This window comes from Castor canadensis, chromosome 3, assembly GCF_047511655.1.
Source record: "Castor canadensis chromosome 3, mCasCan1.hap1v2, whole genome shotgun sequence".
In the NCBI taxonomy this organism is placed as follows: domain Eukaryota; kingdom Metazoa; phylum Chordata; class Mammalia; order Rodentia; family Castoridae; genus Castor; species Castor canadensis.
In genome coordinates this window covers 34,122,069-34,147,694 of record NC_133388.1, presented here as the reverse complement: position 1 = coordinate 34,147,694, position 25,626 = coordinate 34,122,069, and the positions used below count along the sequence as shown (strand labels likewise).

Here is a 25,626-nt window from a genome sequence, read left to right as displayed (position 1 = left end):
CATCCTCCCTAAACATTGAAATGGGAAATGTCACCTATGGCTATCCTGGGCAGGAGACCTAACTCTTGGCCTGGGTTTTCAGACACTAGGGATTCAGTTTCAGGGGGTTATTTCAACCACTGGGAAGAAAAGGGGAGCCTACAGAGTATGGAAAACTTCTCAGACAGGGGAAGATACACCAGAAGGCTGGGAATACCTGGTGTTTATGGCACCACAGTCTGTTGAGTTCAATAAAAAAAGATGGGCACCCGGAAGCAGTAACTGCTAGCTTGCCACTCAAAGGACACATACCAGGTTTTTACAGAACATGTGTATTGATACCGAGAATATTCAAGGTATGACAAATGGGATTTCATGACATGTGAGTGAGGAGGCACACAAATAAATATCCAGACAAAACCAGGGTTAGCTTCATATTCATACCTGCCTACATACCCATTCATAGCTGCTCACACACATGAATACTTCCAACCTTTTGGGGAAGTAAGGATCTAAACATACTTTGTTGACTCAGCTCACTCTTATGATTGTGACTTAGAAGCTAACAGAAGGCATTAACTAGTCAGTTTCACTCTATGTACAAAGAGGTTGGATTCCTCTATTCTCTCTAGAGAAAAACACAGTTCATTTACAATAAACCCTGGGCAAAAACAAATACACAAACTACTATGGTGTTTCTTTTACATTATGATTCTTATTAAAAGTTTTTATTTCATTATTGCCGGCAAGCTACACCACTGATTGAATTAGAGGTCTCGGAAAAAAAATTATCTTCTTGGTATGTGCTGAGAACATAAATAAAATAGATACAAATAACTGTGGAACTTGCATGGTTTATTATTTATTCATTGAAAAATTATAAACATCTAATTATATTTTATTACCTTATTTGTCAATGCTGATCTGTTAAAAACTAATTTCTCAGGAAAGGAGAACCTAAATATCCATGGATCTCAGGCAAGCAAGTGCAAAACTCAAGTTATGCTCCTTGCTTTGATGCTTGGTTTAGAGAAATCATACTATATAAAATGCATAGTATCAATTCTAACCTGAAATGGCACCAAAAACCAGTTTCCATGTGCATTCATCAAAAAACAATTCAGCTCAAATCTCTAACACTGCTCTATATCCAAACACATACAAAATTTCTAATATTCACATATTGCAAATATATGTAAAGCTTTAGCTAAAGAGTTTATGCAAAGTATGGTGAAATCTGAATCATCATGCTAAAGAGAAATTTGAGGAGTGGGAAAAAATATTACTAGATTACTTTGGGAAGGCAACTCATTCAGTCCGATCCATTCATTCATTCATTCATTCATTCTCAAGTTTATCTCTCTCTCTCTCTCTCATTTCCTCCTTTCGCCCTTCACTCTCCTCCACCTAGCTTATCATGTGGAAGGAAGGCAGCTCTGAGTCATTACTCTTAATCTGTAAAGGGTGAACCAATTCTGAGCAATCAGGAATCCAACCTCTTTACACATACATGATGACAAGTATGTTAACAGGCACTGCTTCTCACGGATTCTTCCTTAAGCCTTGCTTTGTAAGCCTTCTGCACTGGCCTGCAGGCCTACCTCTATCTGCCTGGATGTTACTTCTGATGTTAAGACTGCAAACTGATGACCACAATGGCACTCCAGAGGCACCTGAATGGCTCCTTTTTCTTCTTACCATTTTTATGTATTTCAAAGAGAACAAAGAAGAGAAAGAGAGTAGAAAGTATAAAGACGAAACAAACAAAAACACATAAAAACAAATAACAATGTGAGCCATGTGGTGTTGAAAATGGCTGCCTTTTTCATGAACAAAACATTTTACTTCACAGCAAGTTCAAGTCCTCTGAGGTCCCTTATCCTCCCCTCAAGCTGTGAAGCTCTACAGCACCTAAGTATCACATGACATGCAAAGCACAGGGGCTGCTGCACCAATTGTTATCATAAACACCATACAAAGTACATTCATACATCAGAGGCACTGCTGATGGACCAAACAGCTAAGACCTCATGGTGCCGTTCTCAAATGGCTGGAGAAACTCCCCATTTTCACAGTCAATTATGGTTCAAAGTGGATCTATATTCATCTGTAAACCTGAGGGTGTTGTGATTGGTCCTCTTAAAGTGAAGTAATGGGATGGGGAAGCCTTGACCTTGATTTATGTGGCTTACTTGATTGGCCCAAGTTGGATCCAAGGCACAGCACTTGAAAGATGTCCAGATGCCTGGACATCTGTCCCATTACTGTCAAGGCATAGTAACAACTCCACAGCCTCTAATTAGTCACTGCAGCCAAAGATCAAAGATAATGCATTCATTTATTCATTCCTTTGACTGTATTTGTTGAATAAAAATACACATGACAGGCACTCTTCTAGGTACTGAGAATATAGCAGTGAGAAAACCCAAATCCCTACTTCATGGAAAAAAAATGCCACAACTTGAGATATTTTGCAGCAGCTGAGTACTTTGGACAAGTCACTTTGCCTCTCTGGGCTCTAGTTTTCCAATATATTGAGTTAAAGAGTTGAAATCTGCTATCCAAGAATCTGTGTCCATCTAAGACCCCCATAAATGGTATTCTTAGAGATACTATTGATCTCAAATTGGCTATCTGCTTGGAGAGTTCAAACAAGTTTTCTGCAGTTTGCCACATAAAACCCAATGTGGAAAAATAAGAAGAAATGAAAATAGCCAATAATTACTTTTAGAATTCATGTCAACTTTCCCATGTTGACCAACCCAGTCTTAGTCCAATATCAACAAAAATATGGCCATGAGAGAAAGGCACAGAAATCTAGAAATCTAAAGCACTTCTCATCAACACTCCACTCATCCCCATGCAATAAATTGATCAGATGAGCCATCGTGGACTGGCAGGCAGGCAGAGGCTTGGGTAAGGTTCCTTCACGGGGAATATTGGACCTGAATTGAGCTGGGTGCATGACAGTAGGAAGATACCACCAGACAGATGGTAGATAGCAGTTAGCCATAAGCAATGGGGATATGCAAATAGACCCTAAGATGAAGGATGTTCAACATCTTGAGCCCTTGAGTGAGGAAAAATATTAGGTAGCAAGTAAACCCTAGAGGTGACCATGGGAGGAAGAGATCACAAGGTCTCAGAAAGAAAACTGTAATTAAACTTTCTGAGCACCAGTGGCTATTGCCTGTAATCCTAACTACTTGGGAGACTGAGATCAGGAAGATGACAGTTTGAGGCCAGCCTGGGCAAAGAGTTTGAGATACCTCATCTCTAAACTAACAGAGCAAAATGGACTGGAGATGTGGTTCAAGAGGTAGAGTGCTTGCTTTGCAAGCTCGAAGTCCTGAGTTCAAACTTCAGTCCCACCAAACACACCCACATACACACATATACACAAAATAAAACTTTCCAACTCACAGGTGACAAGCTGCTGTTAAGATCAAGGCCATAAGAGGTCACAAGAGGTTTTTGAGTCCCCCACACACCTAAAGATTAACGAAAGGCTTTATTCAAGCACAATAGATCTTTAACAACAGAACAAAGACCAGGTCTGGAGCAAACCATACTCTGTAGGCCCAATAATCATTTGTAACTTGTAATTCTGTAAACTTGTCCTAGCCTAGTGACCCTGTTGCTCACTCCTGACCTCAGCCCTGTAGGCTACACCTAGGGATAAAAATTCCTCATGGGCAACCTCAATAAATACTCAAACTCCAAAATCTAATATTGTCCTTCTCACACTAGAGACAACCCACTTCCAGTTTGTTGAGAGTGTATTCCTTTCTTAATAAACTTCACTATCACCTTCACTGCATTTCAAGTCTTGTCTGAATTCTTCTCTCCCAGGCCCCAATAGTCGCAAGAACCAAGGTAGCTGCACTGACCTTCTAGTAACAGCAGGGAGGAAAGAAGAGGGCCAACAGTAGAAGCAACTTGGCTGACTCTTCTTTTAAATTCTTAGCTAGAATTATAGATTGTTAGTGATCGTGTGCCAAAATGATGTGTGTCCCTCAATAGGATGAGGTGGCCACCCTGACTAGAGTCTGACATCAATGTCAGAAACAAATCCTTGACACTGGATGTGCATTTCAGGTCTCTCTGGATATCAGGAACATACAGTCATGGGTCCTACCGAAAGGTTGTGGGTTTTCTCTAGGAAAGTGAACCCAAAGAAGAAGCTGTATTCCCTGTGTCTCCTTCTATTCTCAATGGGTTCAGGAGGGTTTTGTGATGTCTGTAATTGGTTGGTAGCTGGAAGGAAGCAGCAGTGATTATCAACACTGATTACCTGTGATCCTCTAATTGCCAACCTTCCATGGATTAGAAGATGAATTCATGAATGGTTTAAGTTCTTGAGTTGTCTGAGAACCTTAGAGGTAGGTTTTTTTTTTCCTTCCAAAGAAATTTAGGGGCTAGAAGGGTGGCTCAAGCCATAGAGTACTTACCTAGCAAGTGCAAAGCCCTGAGTTCTAACCCTGCGAAAAGGGAATGGTAGCAGATGATGCCAGAAAGATTGTGACAGGTCTCTTCTGCAGGCATAAGGTTCTGAATTTGACTCTGTGGTAGTGAGGACTCCTCAGAAGTTTTGAGCAAGGATTGATTTGCTTGTATCCAGTGGTAGGGCAGAGGGTAAATGTGGTAGAGGCAGCTGGGCAGGGTGACCAGTTGCAATATCCATTTATTCAATGAACTTTTATTGATCACTATTTGTAGGTGCTGAGCAAAGAAAAACACAGACAAAATCTGGCCTTTGTAAAAGAGCTGATGTTTTAGAGGGGTAATGAGTGCCTGGTAATTGTGGGAATAAAAGTATGAATCATTTAAGAGGTAGAATTAATCACTAGGACATGATGCTCACCTGGACAGGAGTGTGAAGAAGAGAGAAGAGTCAAAAATGACTCCAAGGTTACTAGGTTGGACCACAGAGTAGATGATAAACCTGTTAGGCAGGAGAGAAATGGAAGCTATGCAGTCATATACTGCAAAATGACATCTCAGCCGATTATGCACAGAATAGACAATGGTGGCCCTGGAAGACTGTGACACCTAGAATCATCATAGTCATCTTAGCTTAACTAACTATGATATCTATCCAACCATGAAATCACCTAACGACACATCTTTCAGAATATGCCCTTGTCATTTAAGTGCATTTTTGGAGTTCCATTAGGGCACATGGCATTTGTTATGTAGATAGAGCATTCAGTGGCGATCTAGGAATCAGTGAGAAAATATGTGTCTACTCTCAGGAGAGAAGATCAGAGTGGAGATATAAATCTAGAAACTATCAGGTTTGTGTGGCAGAAGCAGCTTTGGAACTTGGTGAGATAGTCAGTGAGAGACCACAGAGTAAAATTAAAGAGCTTCCATTTTAACTAATGGAAAATAAGGTAATAAGGGGCAACAAGAAGAGAGGCCACCGAGAAAGACAGAAACCCCATGGCCAGGAAGGAGGAGAACCTGGACCAGACATATGATGGAATCCTAGAAAGGGAAAAGGGTGGTACCACCATCAAGTGAGTCATGAGGTAAGATAAGAAAGAGAGGGACATGATGCCCTGGACAAGACAATGGGGATTCTGACTAAGGCAGTGTCTAGGAGCAGTGGCCCCTCATCCCTCTCTAGATGGCTGAATGGTCTCCCCATTGTTTTGAGAAGAATTTGCATGCAGACGATCTCAACACAATGTCCTGCCACAGGCTTTGTTCACCATGTTTAAGCTTGGCAGTGCCAAGGGAAAGAGTGTTAGGAGTATCATCCAAATCCATTTGTTAATTACAAGGGCATTTTTGGTACAGGTTCCATGGCCAAAGATCTTCCCCACAAGAAGAATCAAGTCCCACTGGAAGCATTTTTTTAATTTTGGATTGAAATTCCTCAGTCCTAGGTATCTAAGCCCTGCTCCAACAACAGGTCCTGGTAGAGGCTTCTCCCACAGTACCAGATCAGGTTCAGGCAAACCAAAGGCAGCAGGAGCAGCAACTGCTCACCTCACTGACTGAAAGGCAAGGATGGGTGAAGGCCAGACAGCAGTGCTCTGGCCATGGTGCTCTTTAACAATGCCCACAAGTTTTTTGATTCTCCCCTTCTCTCTCCAGGAGATAGAAGTTATTCCCCTATCCTTGAATGTAGACTGGACTTAATGATTTTAGCAAACACAGTAGGAGAACGTGATGATATGCAATTCTGGAGGCTAAGTTAGAAAGACATTGTGGCTTCCATTTTGATCTCTCTCTCTTTTTCTCTCTCTCCCTCCCTCCATTTCTTCCTTCCCTCTTTCCCATCACTCATCTGAGGAAGCCAGCTGCTGCCCTCCATGAAAAGGTCTGCATGCAAAGGAACTGAGGGAGGCCTCTGCCCAAAGAATTTAGGCTCCTGATCCAACAGCTCGCAGGAACTACAGCCAACCAACCACACATGAGTGAGCTTGAAAGCAACTCCTGCAGCCCCAGGAGATGCCCTGTGAAAGACCACCCACACAGCTAAGCCATTCCCTGACCCTCAGAAATGGTGAGATAATAAATGTAGTTTTCAGTTGCTGAGTTGGGGAGTATTAATTAATACAGTGACAAAGAAGTAAATGGGTCTGGATGGAAGACTCTAAAAAACCATACATTTGATATAACTCCCATATAGGCAGAGTCCAGTGTGCATTCCCAACCATGGTGAGCCCCAGTGCTGGGCTAAATAATGAAGGGTAGAAGCAGGGTTTGGGATTTTTAGATCATTCCCTCTCCTCCATGGAGGGCATATTTTTAATAGATCTTCTTAAAAGAGCTAATAGTGGGAGCCCAGCTGATTAAGTGGGATGATATAAGGATAAGTAATATGAAGTAAATGGGGTGACCCTTCACAATCTATAGAAACACTAGTGCATCCACCTTCAGTTTTCTGGGTCCTTAGGTTTCTATGTGAACCTAAGGAGACCCACCCCACCAAAGAAGCCACCATCATTGGCCTCTGGTCTTGTCCTTTATTCCTTTCTCACCCCCATTCTTTCTTCCCTACTTCCACTTGCCTGAGCTTGTCTCTCACCTCCAATAAGCTTTCCAATCAGGTTTTCTGGAACTAGTCCCCAGTATTAGAAAGCCAGCAGCTTCCTGGAAGTATAGTCAAACTGACATGAGCAGAACAAGATCCACAGCCAATATTTTGACCTAAAGAAAGCAGTGCTTAGCTGGGTTCAGTGGCTCACACCTATAATCCTAGCTACTCAGAAGGCAGAGATCAAGAAGATCATGTTTCAAGGCCAACCTGGGCAAACAGTTAGTAAGACCCTATCTCAACTAATGCCAGAAGTCCATCTGTCCCCTACTGCAGTGAGACCTTAATTGCCCTTGATTCCAGTCTGTTTTTAATAGCTGGCAACAGATTAAAGAGTTTTTGCCAGTATAACACTGGTCCAGTATGGTGGAGGTTTGTGGGAGACAAGCCTTTTTGATTCGTATTTTATGAACCCGAGGGGATTGATTGAACTTTCCTTTTGTTTAGGGTTACTCATCTCTTTGAAAAGAGCTGGACTACTTTCTTCTATGACCTATGCAAGTCATGGTGGCATGCACCTGTCATCCCAGCTGTGTGGGAGGTTGCCCTGGGTATAAGCAGGAGACTATTCAAAATATAACTAAAGCAAAAAGGGATGGGGACATGGCTCAAGGGCCTTGCAAGTGCATGGCCCTGAGTTCAACCCCCCAGTAGCCCTCCAAAAAAGAAATAAGAAAGAACGTAGTGCTTGGATCCCTTAACAATCATTACTCCAGCCACTTCCAGGTAAGCACCTTTATATTCACTGATTTGATTTGGTTCCTCACAATAATTCTTTGAGGTAAGCAAGACAGATATTCTTAATTTACAAATAAAGAAACTGAGGCTCAGAAGGGCTCAGGCAGTCAGCAAGCAGTGGAACGGGGCAAGAATCCAGGTCTTCACATCTTAGTCCTTAGTCACTCACTACCTCTTATTCCACAATGGCCAAACACAGCAGTCCAACCTCCTCTTAGCTCCTTATTTCAAGCTGCTAACTATATAATGTTTTTCCTTTTTATGCAAACATTTACTAAGTCATGGAGATATAGGTCACTGAAATTTCCTGTGCCTCAGTTTCTTCTATTTGTACCACACAAAGGTGTACTAGCCATCCCCTAAGGCCTATTTGGGTTTCAGTGCTCTATGCCTCTGTCAAAATCCCCCAGGAAGCAGGGAGGGCATCAAGTCCTCACCATCTGGCAGGTACTAATCCTGGAAAACCCTGGGGAAGAGTCGCCCAGGAGTGAGCCAGTCCAGCCCACGCAGAGACCCTAGGGGCTGCAGGAAGTAGGTCAGCAGCCTACTGTGGCAGTACCAGGCTTCAGCTCCTGAGAACCTCAACAGCAGTGCCCTGTGGTGGCAGCAGGAGGTGTCATCCTCCTTCCCCATGTCACAGTCCCACTCAGTCTCACTGGGTCAGTTATTCTCACATGCAGCCAGTTGTCCAGTTCTTCCCTAGGGTCATCCCAGGGACTGCCCTTCACCAGCAATGTTGTGAAGCACTGAGAGGAGCATAAAAGACATCTGGCATCCAAAGCCAATTTCACACCAGCCCAGACACATTCACTACACAGTCAGTGGAGAAAGTACAGGAATGTTCCTTATTTAGGATAGAACAAAAGAACAGACAAGAAGAGCCCTCCTTTTCACAGTCACCAGACTATTGCACTCAATCCCACTCTCTACCACCCACTACCAAGGCCCTAAAAGAGTCCAAAGTTCACTGGCACCTTTAATCCTTTTCCCTTTCTCTTTTCACCTCCCAATTTTTCCAAGCCACTAATTCACTTTCCCAATTGGAATGGCAGGAGAATGGAAAATGAGGATCACAATAGTGACAACTAGGCTTCTTCAGCCCGAGGTCCCTGATGTCCTTCAACAACCCTCCACAAGAAGAAAACAAAGTAACACTGCTTAAAGGAGACACTTCCCTGGGGCATCATGGAAGGCCATCAAAGCCAGTGCCGTCTGGCTTTACACTACCTGAGCATTTGCTTCCAACCCCCAACCTCCTGGCAGTTCCAGGTCTGTAATCTTCCTGTATCTTTGGTCATTCAAGCCAACTGACAGGTCTATTTCCACTAGCCAAATTTTCATCTGTGATTAACCCAACTTTTCCTGACAACTGAACAAATATTTACCCAACAAATTCATGAATGAGAATTGATCTCCTTGTTTACTTTGAAAGCTAGAGGAGTTGATTTTTATGTGGGCTTTATTTTTTTCCTCTGGAGAAATTAGACATATAGGATAGCACAAGAGAAAGCAAATCAATGTCTATTTCCAGTTACCAGTATCTGGTTTCAGATTTAATAGAAATGATGCCCTAAGACACATAGCCTACTCGGTCTACTCAATTCAAAAAAAAAAACAACCATCGATATTAGAGTAATGCAGAGGGAGAGCCTTTCCTGGTACTTTATAAATGTAGGCAAGAGCCTCACAACTACTGCAAGATTCACAAAGCCCTTGGATAAGTAGTGATCAATTCTAACCCATAACCAGGGAAATGAAGGCACCAACTAGCTCTAAAATTGGTTTTGAGGAATGGCTGTAGGGGAATTAGGAATATATCACCAGAAATCTGACTTCCCTTCACAGACAGCTAAATGTACGGCACATATGCCACCATTCCATCCCACACTATGGCAGACATCACTAATCAATTCAGCATTGTCTTCCAACCCACTTGGAAGACCTTGAGATCCTTCAATACAGCCCTGCAGGCAGCCCTCCCTGTATGAGTCTGCACACAAGAAGAAACCTACATGGTATCTATGAACTAGGAGTCCTTGGGCTTAATAGGTTGGCAGCGTTGCATGAGAATCAAGGATTCAAACTTTAAGGTCACTGATCAAATAAATACATAACTCCTGTTTTCCTTTCTGTGAGTCAGTGGCCCTCTCAAAACAACTAGGACCACAGATCAAATGGCCTTGTTTTGTGGATGGCCTGACAGATGGTATTCCTAGAGTCACATACTTCTGCTTTCACAAAAAATAATCTGAAATACCCTTTCAAAAAAGATATTTTTTAATGGTGGATAATATTTTTCCTTCTCTATCAACAAATAGGTAATTCTTAAGTAATTATTGTGTTTCTCACTACCTACAGTAAACTCTTAGCACTGTAAGCCTCTTTGCTGTCTGGTCACCACTATCTTTTTTAGATCCATATCCTTCCACACCACTGACTCCAACCATCACTACACCTTATTCAGAAGCCACCCAGAAAAGTAATTGCAAGTTAGGTAGGGCAGTACATGCCTGTAATCCCAGCCACTCAGGGGAGACAGGGAAGTTCAAGGGTAGCCTTATAAAGTTAGCTTGAGACCCTATCTCAAAAACAAAAACAAAGAGGCTGAGTTCAGCTCAACCCCAGTACTGTCAGGAAAGGAGGGAGGGAGGGAACGGAGCCATGCCCCCCCCAAAAAAAAACTGCTCTTTTGCACACAGAGATCTTTCTGTCCTTTCTCAACACCCATTCACAGCCAAAGATGTCACACAGGTTGTCTGTTCTCTGGCAATAGTAAGTGTGGTCCGTGGACCATTAGTATGAGCACCACCTGGGAGCTTGTTAGGAACGCCCTCCCCAGACCTACTGAATCTAAATCTGCAACTGAACAAGGTCCCAAGGGGCTTCAAGTACAGCTAATGTCAAGATGCATGGCTCTAAATTCCCCCTTTCCAGGGTACCCACTCAGTCTTCATCCTTTCTTTCATCTAGCTCCTCTCCTCACTTATCCAACAAAAATTTTTATCAAATGAGTGAATCCATCAACGCATATATGAGTAAAAGAATAATGAACTCTCATTTTCTACCATTTGCCTGTTCTCAGGACTTTTATTCATCCTTCAAGTTCCAGTGTCAATGACCCACTTCCAAGAAGCCTTCTCTGTTCTCCAAAGCAGAGTTCTGGGAAGATGGAGAACCTGCTTGAAGTTGCACTGCTACCAAGTGGAACCACCTGACTCCAAACCTAGTGAGAGCTATCAGTACCTGCAGGGTCCTGCCTTAAAGAATGGCAGCAGGAGAGATGGTGGGGGGCTCCCACAGAAGCCCGTTGCCACTGTCAGGGGCGGCAACTTGCAGTTAGAAGCAGTAAATCAAACATTGCTTTGGAGATGGTGATGTCTCATGTGAGCGGACCCAAAGGACCCAATGCCTTCTAGGTTCAGAGCCATGATGCCCATTTCTTACCCATAACTCCTAGCCCTCCTGAAGACCACACTCTGCTCTCCTTCAAACACACATCACAAGCACATCTCATTCCTTCTCTGCCTTGATGGGGAATTCTCCTTTAGAGAATAAGGACTTCTAGATGGAAATGTCAGACACTTGTCTCTCATCTCTCCAGTCCATAGCCAGACCTTTCTGATGATGCAGTGGCTTTCGGACTTCCGAGTGCATAAGAAGCACCAGTGTTTTAAACTTGCAGATACCCTAGTCCCGCTGCTTCTAATCCACCAGTCCCAGGACGGGTGGTTCTGCTTATTCAGCTAAGTGTTCTAAGGCGACTCTTAGGCAAGTGGTCCTCTGGCCACATTTGGAGGCTCCTGCAGATCAGCAAGCTATGCTGTGATGCTGACCACTCTGATCCTGAGTCCACTTTGGTCAGGAAGACTTTGAAATCCTTTCCAACACATGTTCTCTTCTTATCATGAGGAGCAAGGCAACAGGGTGTGTGTTACTGCTTTGTAAACTGGAGAACACCTAGAAAAAAAGACAAGGTTTTCCATTCCTCGGTTTTGTTTTGGCACCTCCATATCTCTGATCCCATTCTCAGAAAGTCTGTATTTCTCTCCACCTCAGAGCCCACTGTCAACATATTCTTAAGTGTTTCAGACAGACCTGTGATTGTTCGATGCAAAAAACATCAATTCATACTGGGCAGAGTTCAGACACAAGCCGTCTTCCTGAGAGCAGTTCTGTTGGCCAGAACACAAAGAGGCCTGACCTTCCTTGCAGCAGCTTGAGACAGCAACATCCACTCTTCTTCCCCACAACAACACAGCACTTAGAATACTGCTTCTATATTATGAAAAATAAACAGAAATGTCCACCCCACTATTTGTGGGACTGATGCAACTGCAGTGAGAAAGATGCAAGATAGACTTAGAAAATAGTTTTCTTCATGTTATTATGAAGCACTGAATATCTTTGCAACCTAAGTAAACAATGAATGAATTAAACAGCCCCAGAATGAGCATTGCTTTTTGCCATTTCCTATTTTAGAGTCTATTCAACTATTTTAAGAGGCATATACTAGGCCAGAATCAAAAGTAATAGTATTAGCCAGCTTGGTCCTAACTTACAGATGTCAGGAGTTGGTACGTCAATCTTCAATTTTGCCAGGTTCTCTAATCAGCTGACCCTAACATATCTCCCACATTCTACCTCCTCACATCACTATATTCCTGTATCCATCTTAGATTCTACCATCCATCCTTAAATTCACATTCCTGTGTATATCTCCCTCTTTCTTACCTACCCCAACTGTGGTTAAGCCCAATGCTCCAAGCAGAGGAAAATGCACTGCTGTGCTGCTGCCCAGTCTTGGCTCACCTGGTGACCACAAATCTTAGCGGTACCCTCTATTTCTCTGGTCAAAACATTCTCCCACGTCTCTCCATCCTCTTAATTCTCCCATTCTTCACATCCCCTTCTCATGCTCTCCCTATTTAGTTGGAATATGTAGACAAGCAGAATCAAACTACCTATTTCTCCATGCTACATCCTCCAGGCTCCCTGAACCTGAACCCTGTACTTATCTCCGTCCCATTGCCAGGAGTGAACTGCCCCAGCTCCTACCCAAGGTCAAAAGGTCAATTCCCTACATGGGCCAGGATCCCAACTTCTCACCCTGGAACTTTGTTTCTGTCATTTCTCTCCTCATTCTCTCTCTCTCTCTCTCTCTCTCTCTCTCTCTCTCTCTCACACACACACACACACACACACACACACACACACACAAACCATTCTGCCAGCCTGCAAATAAACTGTAAAAGCTGCCATCTTTTAAAGACACTCTTCCTGACTGAGAAGCCCCACCCATTGATGGTTCAATTCCTTTGCTTATCCTTCAGCCTAACTTGAAAGGGCTGGTATTCTCCATCTCCTTCCTGCATTCTCTCTCCTCCACACCCCACATGGTCCTCCTCCCACATACTCTAACTTTTTTGGTCTAGTTACACTCACTTCTCTAAACATCATCTACATACTTGTAATTTCTGAACTTACACCGAAGCAAGAACCACTTGGTGATTCCAGATTCATTGATTCACTTGCCATAGTAGTTAAGAACCTGAAGGATAAAAAATAGAAAAGGTCCAAGATGGGAACACTGACAGTCAGGAGGGCTTTGGTTCCGGGGTTGTGGAATCTTCCTGGAGGCAGGAAGCAGAATTCAAAGCAAGCAGAAAATGAGGTGTATGGCACCAGATTTGTGAACTACCTGGTTGCATTTTGGATCATGAATAAGAATAAAGATCATTGCAGGTTCTAGAATGGCAGGAGCAAAGAAGATAGAGAAAGTGAAAAGAGGAAGAATGAAGACAAAGAAGGTGGAGCTAGAAGAAATGGGGAAAAGCATGAGCATAAGAAGCAGGAAAAGAGAACATTGATCCTTGCTTATTCAGGACACATGGCAAGAATTCTGATTAAATTCTTAACCTAGAACAGTGTTAGTATTATTAATACTAGTAGCTACAATTTAATGAGGTGCTTCCTAAGTGCTAGGCATTTTAAACACACTTCCTCATTTAACTCTTAAGACAATCTATGACTCATGTTGCAAAGCAAGGGGCAAGCAGAGGCAAAGGAAAACCCACAGTTTAGTCCAACATCCATGTGGGGAATCACTACACCCCTTGGCCACAGGAGACAGGCAGTGGAAAATACCTTTCTGATATTTGGCTTCTGACCATCTAGTGGCCTCCCAGAGCAAGGGGCTGGGCCAGAAGATGAAGGCCCACCTGAACCAGGATGTCTCCTGCTTCCCCTCCACACCTTGTCATCCCTATCCACACCCTAAGCTGTCCCTGAGGGAAAGCTGAGAACTCAGAGGGTAGGGAGGGGAGGAGGGAGAACAGCTCATCCCAGCCTCACAGCTAACCTAGCATCCTGGATTAAAGGCCTTCTCATAATTACCTTGAACAAAACCAGGTCAGGGCCACAGCCAAACCCCACCCTCACAGACTTAAAGGTGAGGAATTGGAATGTCTTAAAGGCCCTGAATCCAAAAGAGGAAAGAAGGCCTGTATAGAGAAGATGGCTGGAAGGGGATCCCCATGAGTAAGAGAGCACTCAACTGGGAGTCCAGAAACTAGGGCCAGCCAGGCCCCTGGAAAGCTTTGAGATCTCAGCAATGACTCTTCCCATGTCCCTGTTTCCTCCACCATTGGATAGCCCTAGGGCCTCTCCTCTGTACCCAATACTCAAGGACAGGGCAGCACCTGCAGCCACCACAGGGAGTGTAGCCTGAGGACAACGGGACTTGGCTCCTATGAAGCCAGAGGTGGGAAGAGACCAATGCCTCTCTGCAGGTGTGCAGCCCCCAGATGCCCCAGATCCATCTGGTTCTCCACCTGCCCTCTCGGTCAGGGCAAGATGGAGGCAGGGGGTCAGAAGGAGTCAGTGGTGTGAGTGGACAGAGGATGTGAATCATCTCTCCAGAGACCCTATGACAGTGCCCCAGACTTTCACACTGAAGTTGCTCCAGTGGCTTAAAAACAGTACTTCCCCCAAGTCCCCAATTGAAATGCAAACAAGTTCCTGGACAGGAAAGCATTCTCATGATTCCTTACTTAACCAATGCAGACCCTGTCAGAACCAGAGCCAACGTTGGAGACCGCCCTTCTTTAAACACGTGAGGGAAACTTGGCCCCCAAAGGAGAAGTGACCTGTCCACAGTCACAGAGGATGGTGACAGCAGAACTGGGAATCTAACCAGATCTGCCAAATCTTTACATAATATGGCACTGGGCCCTGACGGAGGGAGGCCCAGCATGGGGAGAGCAGGGCTCTGGAATCTTGGAGTCCTGCTTCTGGGCTGCTGCTTCTCCTGTCCGGTCACGACAGCAAGCTGACCTTGGCCAGCTGACTGACTCCTCCACGACCCTCCCTTCCAGAGGATAAATGTATATAAAAAACACAAGGCCAAACCAAATTGAGTATTGTCTGCTCTGCACCCAGCCTCCTGGGAGGGAGAACTTTCCAGAAGAAACACCTCCAAGGTAGTTTACAGAAAGGGGTCCCCATAAAGTACTCTTCAGTTTGGGCTCTGAGGGTAAGGCAGGAAGACAGGGGTATGAAACAAGAATGTAATGTTTTTAATGTCACTTTTGTACCAAAATGGCCTCATGGGACTTTGAAGATAACTAGACTAATACCAGGTTGGATTCATTATTTACCAAGATGGAGACTGAATTGTTTTTGAAGCAGGTCAACCAAATGATGCCTGTGGCCCAAAATGAGGTTCTAAAAGGCAATGAAAATGGGGAAAGAAGAAGAATCCTTCAGGAGTGAAAAAGGGCTCTTTGCTCCCCTCCTTACAGGGTCACAGTCACCTGGAATGGGCCTGCAGAGTTGCCAGGCATGGATGGGCCTGGCCAGAGCAGCTGGCTCTGCAACCAAGTAATTTGCTCTTGCTGGGGAGCCCAAGCTCATTTTCATATTGGCTTAACCCACCAGGACTGACCAGACAACCCTTGGTTTAAGGAGGGTGGGAGGAAGCACAGGAAGGTTCCACTCCCTGGGCAATGGCAAAATCAGAACAGAAGAAATGCAGTCTTTGAAGTCAAATAGACATATGCATTTGTCTGATCTTGGGCAAGTTACTTAACCTTTTTCAACCTTAGATCCCTAGCTGTAAAATGAACCAATCCCTTGCTCACAAGGTTGTAGAGAACCTGGGATAACTTGGGTGTAGTTGGCATTCAGTGAGCCTGCCTCCCTTTTTCTGCTTTAAAATAAACAGCAGGCATCACCTGGTCCAGAGAAAAGCCCAGGAGAAAAGTATTTCCCCATGATCCCTGGAAGAGGTAGCAGAGAGGCTTTCCAGGGCAGAGAGAGGGCAGCAGACTCAGGCACTCATCAGTGGTAGTGGGTTGACTCATTTGGCCACATGTTCTTAATTTCCTTTTCACATTTCAGGAGCCCCAGAGTGCTCTTCCACCAAATGAGGCATGCAGCAGAAATGAACTGTGATTAGCACAGCAGAGGCCAGAAGGACCAGGGGGGTAAAAAGAGCAGCAATCTGCAGAGAGTTTCCTGGAAATTCATGCAGGAGGAGCAGGGGGTGGTGGCAAGATCTCTCCCTGTGCAAATCAGCAGGCAGAAACTTCTCTTATAGTCAACCTTCACAACCTCAGCAGGGCAAAGTCAATACTGAGGCTACCTATGATTTACCTAATACACCATCAGAGGTAGGCCTGGGGTGTTTTCTGTGTTCACTCAGTGAAATTTCAAGGCCATATGTAGGTGACCTTAGATGGGTGCATGAAACAGATACAGAACATAGTCCATTGTGCTGAATGCAGAGTTAACACTGGACCCCAGGGTCCAGTGCAGGCTGTAGCAGTTCCATACAGACATCACAGTCTGAAGAGAGAAGAAGGAAAGAGGGTGTACGCAAGTGTTTGGTGAAATCTGTACAAGGCCTGCTGCATAAGTGATGGGGAGGGGACTGATCCAGAGGCCCATATTCAATTATTTTTCCCTTTCTTAGAGAAAAGATGGGTATTATTGTACTGTAGGTTTCAGTTCTATGCTGTCAAACTTTTTGTCCTGTGCTCTGCCACTTTTAGCCATACCTAAGGCAAGATAACTGGCACTGAACATTCTGAGCAAGTAACATACAATGGCAAAAACACCAATGCAAACAATAAAAAGACATGGAATCTGGGTGGGCCCAACCACATCTGCACAGTTTTGGCCAGGTCACTGAACTCTTTCAAGTGGGACAATAACTTCTGACAAGGCTGCTAGGAAGGTTACATTGAGAGTGCAATGGCACTGATTTAGCATGTCAGGAAGTGCCAGCCTATGTTCTTTGGACTCACAATCCACCCTCCTCACCCATGGAGACACCTCTTTAGCCTCAGGGCCATCGATAAGGTGAAGGGAAGAGAGAACAAGTGATAGAAAATGACTCAGGGTTGCAAGCTTAGGAATTGTCAATTCCTCCAGCAGATAAATTTGCTAAGATGCCTACACAAATGAAGTTGCAAGGTGCTTCTACACCCAAAAAAAAGGCCGCAGCAGCAACTAAGCCTGATTTCCTCTTTTTCTTACTTCACAGTGACTCATTGGCCTAAAGGGCACTTTCCCAAATAATTCTTTTCAAACTTGACTAGAAGAATAATCGTAGATTTTGATCCCCAAATGGATAGAGGCTGCTTAGACACAAAGCTTTCTGGAACCAACTGGTCAACCCACCTCTCTGAATATACACTCTGAATGTACACCAAGTACATTAGAAACCAGTAGGTAGTGTGATAGCAGTTGCCTGCTTTCACAAGAATAGTGGGTGGGAAATACCCATGGAATCATTAACTACAAGCTTTGACCTGCAGAATTATGAACACAGTTGGACAAATGTCACACAGAAGATGGGAAGCACTGGGGTTCTGCTCCAACTCCCCTAGAAGGGATACTGGTTGCTGCTTTTCCCCACATGGGCTAGGATCCTACAACCACAACAGGACAGAGGCAGCTGAATGATGAAGAGGAGATTAACCCAAAGTTCTTGTCAGGCCAAGTTTGGCCATCCTCCCTTACCCATCCTAAACATCAGATCCATCCTGCTCACAAGCTCATGGCGGGCCCCCTACTTGCTAATGTTCCTAATTTTTCTATTGTGAATCAAACCTCGCCATAATGTGGATGCTAGTCACGTGCCTGGAGCTCCTCACACAGCCCAGGACCTCCCTTCTACTCTGTCCAGGCTCCTATCTGAACCTACTGTGCCAGCTCACCCCTCGGCACTTCTGCTCAACTATCTTCCACTCTGCTTTCAGCAGCCTACCTCCATAACTACATTCAGCTTTCTATGAAGACTTCCCCACTAATTCAGCCTGCCCTGGTAACTGCCCCCGATCAACCTGTCTAACACCCTACTTTGCACCAACTTGGCACTTAGTTACAAATGGTCTTATAATATGCTAACCACCTATCTCTCCTCAAAAGCAAAAAGATGTCATATGTACTAGCGAGCATTTTAGAGCCAGAAAATCCTCAACTGGTAAAAAAGCAGACCTGCCCAGCTGTTACTACCTTTCTCAACTCAATCTTCCTGAGCCTCAGTTTCCATTTCTATAGAATGGGAATAGTAATCTTAACCCCAAAGGGCTAATGTATGGCTTTAACAAGCTGATGTGTAAAAAGTCAGACTTGGTAACTAGCGCTAGTACATAGAAAGTATCCCTAAAGTTTGTCTCCAGGTTTCCTTTGCTTTTCTTTTATGTCCTTCAAAGCCTTGCAACACAGCATTGCAACACAGAAGGCATTCAATAAATTGATCAATTGATTAGTAGCATGAAGCAACCAATAATAGGAGAGTCATAATATAAAGTAACAGCACGTGGTCAAAATATATTGATCTATTTTCAATTATGGATATAAGATTGCTATTTGTGGAGATAAAACAATCTATTTTAACTAGAGAACTTTTCAAAATTATAAAGAGTCACAGTCTCTCTGAGCCCATAACCCAGCCAAGCACAAATTCCAGCATCAATGTTCATGGTAGCAATTCATCCTTCACTCTCTCCCACCAGTTTTTCCATTCCTAGCTCCTGTTGTTCTGGTCCACTGAAGGTTCACCTCACTCACTAAATGTAGCACAATCCTGGCTACTTCTTTAACCAAACACACAAAATTTATATAGTAATTCTCTTTTAAATAATTTAAGTTACTTAGAAAGAATGCTGACCACTTCTTTTCCCAAGCAGAATACTGTATGTATAATTAACATTGTCTTTCAATAAGATCTTTCTCCTCCCCTAAGTTGAGGAACAGCTAGTAGACAACTATGAATATTTGTGAGATCATCCTACTAAAATAAAGCTAAGAATAACACCCAGATCTATGAGCAATTATGAAATTCACCCCCCAAGGATGACACTGGATGTGGTGGAGTCCAGTGAGATGAGACCTGGAGTAGAACACAGCAGAACCAATTCACCTGGTGACCTCTTGGCCTTACTTCCTCCTCTGTTGCTTCTCACTGTTCTTTTTTCATATACTTGGAGTTTCTCTGGAAGAAAATGTCTTGACACTGTATTCACTTTTCAGCTGGTATCTCACACTACCAAGACAATTGTAGTCAACAAAAGGCTTCGGCCATTGCTTCAGGATGAATAGAACCTGCCTAGAGATGTAATTGTCATTAGTGACCAAAATACATGTTTTTGGAACTAATTTTCTCCATGTCACCTCTCTTGCTGGTATTGAGTTAGAAACAAATGCTTTCAGGTTCCCCAAGTGTAATTGAAAACATTACAGAGCTAGACAGGACCTGGAGAGGTCATTTAGCCCCCACCCATAACTTCACACAGGAGAAATGCTTGAATATTGGTGAGTCCATATCATTAAAAAGACTTTTATCATTAGGAAAAAGTCTTTTCTGCACTTTTTTGGTCTTTTTCAGCCCATTTGACCATGACAGTGTTAACTATTAAATATGTGTGAAGGGCTGCTGGTGTGACTCAAGTGGTAGAGCAAGTGCAAAGCCATGAATTCAAACCCTAGTACTGCAAGAGTAAATAGATAAATAAATCGGGCTGGAGAATTACTACCAAGACCTTGCTTATTATTCCCAACTTCACCTGCTATTAAAAATAGCACTTTGCTAGGGTTCCACTAGGATTTGAGATCTAGCTCATACATAGACAACATACTAGGCTCAATTGGGTCTATGCTAAAGTATTTTCTATTCTAGTGTACCAGAAATTATGTTACAAAGGAATGCATGCTGTAAAATCACACTTCTGTAAAATGCAAAGAATGAGATTGTCTACCTTTCTCTGAACAATCTTTCTCCTCCTAGTCTATACCTGATAACCTGACTTCTGAGTGACCTCAGCTGTAAACACAGAATTGAACCTGGAGAAAATGGGACAGACACTTTATATGCTGATCCCAACCACTTACTCTTTTCAGGAAAGAAACTCAGGAAACTTGGCCACAAACATCACTAAAAAGTACCCTTCGGTCTGAAAGTCACTGACCCTCTTAAGACACTTGAGTGTCCTTTAGTAGTGGCTGAAAAGCATCTCTTCAATAATTTTTGACCTGGCTGCTGCCACCTAGTATCCCTAGCTCACAGGTCCCACTTCAGGACCATCCCATGTTTAATTAGTAAGGTTTCCATTCAGTAGTAGGTCTGATGTCAGAAATTTTCTCCACCATCCAAGGAGGAAATTTTTGTCTCGAGGGCTGTTTTAGAAGGTGAAGTAAGAAGTTGTGGAATACAATTACAAGAATCTGAGATCTGGGGAAGAATGAGTCTCAGCAACATCCCCAACATCCCATAGTTAACAATGTCAGGAAGCCACAGCCATGCAGGCATCAGTGGTCTCCAGCAAGAGACCATCTCTTTTAGTAGCAACTCTACACCTGTCAAGGTGGGGACCACTAAATGTCATTCATCATTTATCTCATACAGACAAAATTCAAATATCTATGTTCACTTCATCCCTAGCAGCCACTTGCCATTTTCATATTGAAAAACAACATCAATTGCTACAAATTAGTGATATTCATTACCATGTCTTTGGGGAGTCACTGCCATGTATGGCTTGGTTACTCAGACACTTTGGTTAACATTGCACTATTGTGTTTTGGGATCAGCACTGAGAACTTTCAAAAACCTTGTGGTGGGACTTTTTGGCCCTAAAACATTTTTGTATTGTGGCCTAAAAAGCTTGTAATACTAATGATGAAATGTACCTTAAGTCCTCCTCCTGGTGATGCAAGGTTCTTCTCTTAGTTCTGAGGCCTAGAAAATGCCCTAAATATTACCACCAACCCAACCCCGCCCCCAAATTAACAGTATAATACTCAGGGATCAGTAAAAGTAATCCCCATGAGCTAAATCCAGCTGCCCACTTTTGTAAATAAAGTTTTATTTTTACACAGCCACACTCATTCACACACATATTGTATATGGCAGTTTTCATGCTACAAACCCAGAGTTGAACAGCTACAACAGATGCCTGGTCTGCGAAATCTAAGATATTTACTATCTGGGCTTTTACAGAAAAAGTTTGCCAATTCCCATAATAAATCATAAGGAAAATTAACTCTTTATTCAGAATAACCTCTTCCTCGCCCTGACAAAAAAAAAAAAAGCCCTGACTCAAGTTGGTCCATTTCTTTTACAAAGTATCCTCTGGAATAAGATGCATATAAGATATAAAATGTTTTAAAGACAAATTTAAATATAAAAAAATTCTGAAAGAATCCACATTTATAGATCTCTCTCTCTCTCTCTCTCTCTCTCTCTCTCTCTTCCCCCCCCCCACACTTTAATCAGAGGAATGTGCTGATTTGGGAATAGATAAAACTCATTCATTTCTAGTCATGTGGAGTGATTTGGAGCTCTTAGAAAATGCAGATAGAGGAATGTGATTTGATACGTGCTGATCTGCAACAAGAATAAAGTGAAATGAAAAACAAAAGTGTGCAAATTTACCCAGAGTTTTAAAGGGAAGATCTTTTGTGTACATGCAGAAGAAAGGGCCTGGATGCAGAAATTTTGTTTTTACTGGAACCATATCCTGAATCCTTACCATGTGCTACAAAAAAATGACTCCACTCCATCCAGAGACCAGCCCAACACCCCATCCCCACCACACATCAGTTTTAAGTCAGGGTACCAGTAGATGCATTGCTGGGTAAAAATGAGGATCTGCCCTTAGGAAAGGATTGGGACAAGCATTTCAATCTCAACTTCAACTTACCCAGACTACTAGCCCTTAGGGAAAGCTTTCCCAAAATCATCAAAATATGTCTAGGATATGGTCATATCCAGTTTAGTCCACACAGTATTGATCTTGAGTTTGTTTTTAACATACTATCAACAACTTAAAAACATGCAGCATCCCTCAAACTGAGTCGTAGCTGTCCCACTCAGAGCACAGCTACTGTCTGCCTCCACACTCCCTACCACTCCCTGTTGTCTGTCTGCGAACTGAGGCTGAGCACGGAGGGCTGGTCTCCATCTCCCTGGCACTGTTCCTTTCCTCACACCTTGTCTGCTTCACTTACTAAACTACAACCCCAGAGCTAACCCTTTATGGAAAAGGAGAGTGATTTCTTTTTCTCTCTCATTCTCAGCTCACGTGCACACTTCCCTCTCCCTCACGGTCAGTGACCACAGACAGACATAAAGCACACGCATTTGTGGCCAACAGCTCACCTCCAGGCATCTGAAAAAGGCAGCCCCTGCCCTCATGGCCTGCCACTGAAGACGTGGTTATCCTGGATCTCCTCCATTCTTGGTTACTTACATTGATAGTGCAGCTCCGTGCTAGCAACCCTTTGACCACATAAACATCCCCCAAAGATAGTGTCTACGAAGAAAGCCTTGGTCATGAGGAAAGATATGCATTAGATAGAGAGCCTTTTCTAGGATGTAAATTGCAGAGTAAATTTCACCTGCAATCTCATCTCTCCAGAAAAAGACATTTAATTCCCTAGGTGACCTCTGACTTGTGTCCAATGTTTCAAATTTTGAATCATGTGTAATATATGTGTAAAACTTTCTTCTTACTGCAAGTGTCCATTGACAATAAATAAACAAAGTGCAATTTCTGCCTACAATGAAGTATCATTCAGTCTGAAGGAGTAGGGAAATATCACATGCTGCAACAGATGAGCCTTACAGATAGCATGCTAAATGAAAGAAGCCAGTGACGAAAGGACAAATACGATTTCACTCATTTGAGGCACCTAGAGTCTCTGAGTTCACGGGGACAGAAAGTGGAATGGTGGTTACCAGGACTTGGGGAGGCCAGGAAGGAGAGTCAGTGCTTAATGGTTACAGAATTTCAGTTTCAGAAGATGGAGATGGATGGGAGTGATGGCTGCACAACAAGATAAATGTACTTTTGCCACAAAACTGTACATAGAAAATAAAGCGGTAAATTTTATCTTTTGTATATTTTATCACAGTAAAAAGGGAGGAACTCTAAGGAAGGTACTATACTGCAGTGGGTGGAGACTTCCCTTTTACTGCTTAAGAAGCTTAAGTTTAAAGTCATATGTGACACACATATTCTAAAAGAATATGATAGACCCAACTAGCATTGTGATGTCATCGTCCTACCCCAGCTGGCCCCAATGGGGGCTGGCAGTACTCAGAGTGCTAGACCTGGGCTGTCAAGCTAATCTGTTCTATCTGACCTGAAAGACACATCAGACAGGAGTGTCCATTTTGTATGCCAGGAAAACCTACCAGAGGGGCCCAGCTTACGACTTACAGCAGGACTGGAGAACTTGCCTCAATAGCACCTTTCAGGCAATGGAAACATTAACCCCCATCTTGTTCCAAAGCACATGCTAAATCTCACATTGTTGGCAAAACTTCTGTTCTTGGCACAGGTATGAGAGCAATATTAAACAGGTATGTTAAATCTATAACATAACCAGGTCTTCAATACATCTGTTTCACCATGGTAAGGTGACGGTGGTGGTGGTGATGATGGATGGGTGACACCAACCCCTGGGCATTGTTCACTTTCCCTGCCACCATCTGGCAGCCAAGCCAGTGGCAACTGCTGTCCTACTCTATGCTTCTGAATCAAACAATAATCTTGAGCAGGAAAGTGGGCGGAATCCTTCCAGGAGTCCGTGTGAAAGGCACTCCTGCAGGATGAAGTTGGTTGGTGAAGGAATTTTACAGCATTGGAAACAGACTTTTATTTAACAGAATCTTATACAAACTTCATACAAACCCTATATTGTGCAAAGCTCTATCACAATTCTACACATATTATAACTTGTGGGAGTTGGTTGAGAGAGGTTATTATTAAAATTAATAGCATTTTGACAAGGAACATTTTCTATCAGAAAATGTCACAGAAATGGGCTACAGAATGATACAAAGACAATCTTGGAGATATATCTGTCCCCCTATCCCCAATCCCAGGGACTGACCTTGAACGAGAAATCTGAAAGGACAAGTAGGAAGTCCTTTCAGAGGCAAAAGAGATTCTTAGGGAGGAACATATCAGTAACACTGACTCAACGACCCTTGCCTACAAGAATATCCAGCATAAGGGAAGGCAAAAGCATGCATGTATAAAAGACCAGCCCAGTGGGACCATGAGGGAGAACCCAGTAGCCCAGTCCATCACCTGACCTCCTTGGCGAGGCCACAAACGCAATGCCAGATTCTATTTCACTGGCCATGACACTCACTTCCACTAGTATGCCCATAAAGAACATGTTGAAACATTTGCCTTCTTCCTTCTCCTCCACAAGCAACTTGAGGTCTCCATCACTCAGGCCAACAACTTCTTAGCCCTGAGGACAGTTCTAGAACCTCAGGCCCCTAAAGCCAGCTCAGCAGAAGGCTCCTTTGGCCAACTCCTAGGAGTTAGCCAACGGAACCACTACCATCTCAGCTGATACTGAAATTTTGGCTGCATTTTTTTTTCTTCACTGTTATTTTAAACTAAGTTGCCTCTGTTTGAATCTGTTGAACCTGCAGCAATACATCCGATCACTAGATGGAATTCCTTTCAGAACCAGATCCCACGAGGCACCATAGCTGGGACATAGGCTACTGCTTCTCCTTGTTCAGATCAATGGGGCTTGCCTGGGGTGAGGGGCAGGGGGGGGTGCAGACCCTGCTATTTATGTCCAATTTATTTCAGTCAAGTCTTAACATAAAACCATTTAACATCACCAACACTTTCGATAGACGTTTGAAGAAAAAAAATGTTTACTCCTCACTTACCACATCCAACTCGCAGAAATAAAAATACCTAACGCACATACATGAATGGCTTTTTAAAAAGCCTGAGACAGCACAGTTGATCTTTATTTTCTTATTTGAAAAATGTGGGGTGTTTCCTTAAGAGTTTATATGTACTCTTTATTTTACAGTAAGTATTCTTTTGATTTCACGTCTTCACAAAATTGCTTTTAACTTTTGAAGTAGAAGGTATTTTAAACAAAAATACTGTGCAATGTCAGCACTTTTTTCTTTTAAATATTGAAATAAATAAAATAGTTAACTCTATTTTTTTTTGTCAGTTTGTTGAGTTCAGTTATTTCTATTGTAGAGCAAAATCCAGTCTGATCTGGGTATTTTCTCACAGACATTTAAACAAAATGTAATGAATTTTAAAAAGGAAAAAAAGAAAAATCTTCTTATTGCACAAAGTTAGGCCTTTCCCGAGACTTCACTGAGCTGAGTGGTCGTGCTAGAGGCTTTTCCACAATCCAGGCTCCAGTGTAGGCTGAAACACACGCACAGGAGGGGGCCGGGCAAGGGAAGAGGAGGAGGAGGAGGAGAAGGAGATGGTGTTCATCCTGGTTCTTTTCACCTTCTTAGGAATGACTTGCTTGAAGAAGGATGTGCAGTTCCCAGGTGACAGAATTGA

The 25,626-nt window shown here is 43.2% G+C and overlaps 1 protein-coding gene across 4 annotated transcripts in view; it reads right to left on the bottom strand.

The window, feature by feature from the left end:
• The window catches only part of Dpf3 (double PHD fingers 3), a 258,438-nt gene that overhangs the window by 16,070 nt on the left and 216,742 nt on the right, over positions 1-25,626 (bottom strand). The window contains exon 10 of one of the 4 annotated variants that reach the window (XR_012446106.1): positions 24,978-25,626. The exons of 2 other annotated variants lie outside the window; for them this stretch is intronic. The gene's annotated coding sequence lies outside the window, so the exon portion shown is untranslated. Of the gene's footprint in view, positions 1-1,516 lie in introns of those variants that run through there. One more of the 4 variants, XR_012446105.1, reaches the window with a different exon arrangement.